Genomic DNA, 5658 nt, shown 5'->3' with positions numbered 1-5658 from the left:
TGGTCATTTAAGAAAATTTACATATTTCAAACCTTCAAAAAATAATTAGAACTGGAATGCAATCATCAACCTTCTGCAGGAGCGGAAAGCAGAAAACTACTCTCACGACTATTACATCGAGAAGGACGCCAAGCCCATAGAGCAGGAGCTCGTGAATCGGTACAAGCTACAACCTATCGCCGTGCTCCTCATAAGGAGGAAGGGTGAAAACAACAAGCAGTACTATGATCGGCTCTGTCTGGTCCACTTTCGCAAAGGAACCGTCACCGGTGGAGCTCTGCAAGATGTTCGTATCATCCGTTCCATCGTTTTACGTTGGGAGCCGTACCACGGTGTAAAGGACAACTTGACCCAGTGCGAACGCTGCTTGAATTTCGGGCACGGAACACGAAATTGCAGCTAGAAACCAGGATGCAATCTCTGCAGTCAAGCCGACATCACAACGGATTGCCATCTGAATGGCAAGGCTGCTAACAAGTGTGCCAACTACAAGGATACCGCCTAATCCTTATCCTATTTTAAACCAACCGAAAAGAAAGCGGAACAACCCCTCGCCGCCACCAGTGAATAACGTGCAGAACTATCTGGTATAGTACGTAAACAACACTGCACCAGCTGTTTCTACACCGACCAACCAAAGCTGGACTCCACCACAAACTGCAGCGCCTCCCCATCAGCTGGTCCAAGACAATTGGATCCAATGACCAGAATCTCCAAGCCCCATGCTGCGCATCCTCAACAACAACAATGAATAACGAATTTCTATCGATGGACAAATACACCATGGAGCAGCTGCTCAACATCTTTGATGAGATGGCTACCAAACTCGCCAGATGTCAAACGCGACAAGAACAGCTCCATGCGTTAGGGCCTTGAGTCTAAGCCAGGGGTTCTCAAACTGTTTTGAGCAAGAGACCCCTTTCCCAGAATTAAGTCATACCTTAGACCCCCAATAGCCAAATTTCTTTGAAAATCCTATCTTTAGTTTTTTTTCTTACTGAATAATTATCAATTTGGAAACATTGCAGTTGGTTAAATGAATAAACATGACATAATTTTTTCACGAAGGCGATCTGGCGTAGTGGTAACATCTGCACCTCTCACGCAAAAGGTCACGAGTTCAATTCACACTCAACATTCTTCCAAAAAATGGAAGTAATGTGACAAATCGGCCAGAAGTGTTGAAAATCACTATAATACAGAAAAAAAATCTCAATCATATTCAACAAAATAAATTGAGATGAAATTTAGTAAATATCAAGTGTAATAAATAATTATGGATACAAATTACTCACAAACTATAAAACATCCAAATCGTAAACCAATCTATCCAAAAATAGCAAAATATCAAAATGCGGTTCAATATTGGTTAGTTAAAGTTAAATCTCCGCGTTCTTTGATTTTCAAATGGTTCCTTCAGTTTCGCGTTGTTTGTAACCATAATGAAGCCTTTTTCGTCAAAGGATAATTGTGGTAAACGAGAAGATAATTTTCAGCAATGTCTCACATCGCAGGATATTGTTTTTCAATGTTTCGTTATAACTAGAACATATGACAACCTTAGTTGTACTCCTGCCTCATCTGTGCTGATGGCAATCAACATTTCTTGCATTATCACCTTGGCTCATTCCATGATGTGGTACTGATTTGAACTTGACAGTTCAGCCGTGAAACATCTCAGTGCGAAACTAACAGCGTTCGGGTTGAACCTAGTGCGAAACTGGCCAACAAAACAAAGTTCTGAAATCGGTTGGCTTGCACAATGATGGACTCTATTTTGAAGGCAAAGAACTATGTATCGGCTCAATGAGGAGCGTCAAGGATGAAATTGACGGAAAATTTAAGAAAAGCAAAGTTCAACAAAACCATGTATAAATATCATACAATTTTTTATGAGAAACCTTTTTAATTATTTATTTTGTTGTATTGATACGACTTAAGCAAACCATAAATAAGAGCAAAATTTCAAAATGAAAATAAACCTTTCTTTCCATTTTTTTCCGTTAGTTTTTTGATACAGATTTTTTTTGCTAAAAATCAAATATACAAATTTTTTCAGAAAATTTTACGGGATCAAATAGGCGATGTTAAGTCAGAGCGGACCAAGTCGCAAAATTAAAAAAAAATTGGAGCATCTTGAATATTTCAAATAAGAATTCGTGTTATTTTATAGGTGTCGATATTCAGACTCTGTCGACCTCCAAAATCAATTTTCGTTTCTGTCGACCCCTGGGAAACCGAAATCGACCCCAGGGGGATCAAGTGTGGGGCAATCAACGGCGGAACCAGAACGGAACCATCTTGACAGAAGACTTCGAGACTGGGCACTCCAACATGTCACGATGAGCTGCTATCGGACCACTATCCAGTGGCGCTGAAGTTAGGTGCTTCTGCTGTTATCTGCCGTCGCAGGCGGAATTATCGTTGTGCTAATTGGATTATCTTCTTGAATGGCATTGACGTTCCCAGTGAAACTTATGCCTTCTAATCGTAAGTATTACTTGCGTCATTTTTATTAGTACTACTTAAAGGGTGTGTCACATCAAATTGCATCACGGAAAAAACGCTGTAGAAATTTAATTTTTAGGAATTATATCTTCAGCTATCGCTTATAATCAGATAAGAGTGTATAGATCACGTTGGCCATGCTTCACTGTCAATTTTTCGCCCGCAGAGGGCAAATTCAGCCTTCCGGAGGAGATTCGCAAGCAGAAACTATCCAAGTTTGCCAAAAAGTACATGGTGTGGCAAGCGATCTGCTCTTGCGGAAAGTGGAGCGCCCCCTTCGTGATGACCGGCACGGTAAACGGGCAGGTTTACCTTAAGGAGTGCCCACAGAAGCGCTTACTACCACTATTGAAGCAGCACGAGGGCCCGACCATCTTCTGGCCGGATCTCGCTTCGTGCCACTATTCAAAGGACGTGTTGGAGTGGTACGAAGCCAACGGGGTCACCTTCGTGCCAAAGGAAATGAACCCGCCCAACGCGGCGGAGCTTCGCCCAATAGAGAAATATTAGGCGATTATGAAGCAGGCCCTCCGGAAGAACCCAAAAGTTGTCAAATCGGAGGCGGACTTCAAGAGAAAATGGATTTCTGTTCAAAAAAAACTACAACCTGACGTTGTACAGAACCTTATGGACGGGGTAAAGAGGAAGGTGCGAGCATACGGGCTTGGGCTCGAAGTATGAATAAAAAGAAAATGCCAAAAGTTGTTTAATAGTTTTTATTTTACTGTCTAAAATTTTCAAAAGGATCGGTTTACTGGGCGAATTTCTACAGCGTTTTTTCCGTGATGCAATTTGATGTGACACACCCTTTAGTTGAGATTTCTATGCCGAATAACACACCTCGAGTGTATTGTGGAGTGGCAAATTCTAGGATACGCATGACCACAGTGCAAGTCGGAAGAAATTTCTTTGACGAAAAATCTCCCGGCCAAAACTAACATGACTGAACACACTGGAAAATGGGCAGGTTATATCGTACGATAATCACAATGATTCTAAAGAAAAAGATGAAAAGGGGGAAACTGTCCGTTATGAAATCAACGAGCATCATAAGGCAAATGAAATATGCTGCAGAAGGTAGAATTTCAAAATTTTTATATTCTAATTACTCAATAATAGATTTTCTATATTTTACTTTAAAGTAAACTAGAAACGGATGTGTACATGTCGAGCAACGAGAACTTAACAGCAGAATTTATTTAAACAGATTCGCTTACAGACTAAGAAGCTTGCTACTAATTTCAGAATGCTTCGAAGACGAGATGCCTTCTGTGTTATGTATGGATGAAATAAAGAAAATAAAACTCACCAATATAATATAAGATAATTACCAATACCGAACACAATAATCAATTTTTCTCATCAGTAAAAACATGTTACTTTAATATAGATATTTGGAATGGAAAAGGTAATTTTCTTTTATAATTTTTACTTTCTGAGTGTTTGTTCAACTTTTCTAATTTTTCTCGCCGTATAAACTTTCTTTGTGTGAAAATGAACACAACAAAACAGACAACGACCCGTTCTCGAGCGGGAATACACCTTGGTTTTTATTTCCGAAAACTGAAATAAATCGTTTCATATATCAAGTCATTTTGAACACAACTGCTACCATACCTATTTCACACTTGCAAATGTGCTAAATTTTTCACAATACACAATCGGTCATTGATATGACATTTCACGAAGCAACCAACATTAAAGTTCCAAATTTAAATTTTATTTGCTAGAATTAATCGTATCACTCACCTTACTTGCAATACAAAAATGCCCCCGACTTGCATATATTTGCAATGCCGATTTCTCCCGGGCAGTTTGGTTTTGATGTCTCTGTTAGGGAACATTTTTTGGTAGGAACAAAAGTTCCCCCTACTTTCATGTATTTTCAATGTCGATTTCCCCTAGGCAGCTTGATTTTGATGTCTAACAGAGAATCAAACGTAGATTACGAAAATCACCTTGTTTTGACGTAGTATTACGTCTTTCGGGAACATATTGGGGTACAAATTGAAAATCGAAAATCGAGCACATCGTGAAAATTGTCCAATTTCAAACGCTTATTACTCAGTCATTTCATGATGAATTGATGAATTTTTTGCGTCAATCGATTTCGGCACTCCATAACAATTTTTTATATTGATGAAAATAATGTATGTCATGAAACTAACTATCGAACAATTGAAAAATCTCAATCCCTTTCCTATCGAAAATACTCTCTTTTGATTGGTCGAAATTGACGACACATGCGTCGGTTCCCTAACAGAGACATTAAAACCAAGCAACCTGGAGGAAATCAGCATTGAAAATACATAAAAGAAGGGGGAGCTTCTGCTCCCACCGAAATATGTTCCCTAACAGAGACATCTAAACCAAGGTGCCTGGGGGAAATCAACATTGCAAATACATGAAAGTAGGGGGAGCTTTTGTTCCCACCGAAAAGTGTTCCCTAACAGAGATATTAAAACCAAGGTACCCGGTTGAACTCGGCATGGCAAATATATGCAAGTCGGGGACATTTTTATATTGCATGTAAGATGAGTGATACGAGGTGTGTTCCCGCCCGAGAACGGGTCGTTCGTTTTAAGCTGTCTGTTTTGTTGTGTTCATTTTCACCCAAGGGAAGTTTATACTGTGAGAAAAATTAAAGTCTATATTAAAGTAACAAGTTTTTACTGATGAGAAAAATTGATAATTGTGTACGGTATTGGTAATTATCTTATACAGTGTGGATTCGATTATATACAGTTTCCGATTTCTTTTCACTGTATATAATCGAATCAAAAAAAAGTTTTTTTATTCGTTTTTTATGCATATATTTTTGGTTTATTGAAAATAAAAGAAGAATTTAATTTTTGATTAATCCCCCTAAAGCCAGAAAACACCTTTCTCACATGAATATTTTTTTCCCCAGAATCTCTCAGGAGATGATAGATGATCATATTTGATGAAAAGATCCTTCTACGTGTATGTTCGAATTTCAACAATGACTGAGCTATAGAACATTTTGTTTTGTTTCGCACTCTGTTGCCTTAAACTGGCTCTACACTGAAAAGTACTAGACGTAAGCCAATTCTGTCGCCTTCATTTGAAAGATGAGAAAATTTAGTACAGAATATAGTAGTGTAACATCTGAATTAGTGAGATTAAGTA

Source organism: Toxorhynchites rutilus, chromosome 2 (assembly GCF_029784135.1).
Source record: "Toxorhynchites rutilus septentrionalis strain SRP chromosome 2, ASM2978413v1, whole genome shotgun sequence".
In the NCBI taxonomy this organism is placed as follows: domain Eukaryota; kingdom Metazoa; phylum Arthropoda; class Insecta; order Diptera; family Culicidae; genus Toxorhynchites; species Toxorhynchites rutilus.
This window is presented reverse-complemented; position numbering follows the sequence as displayed.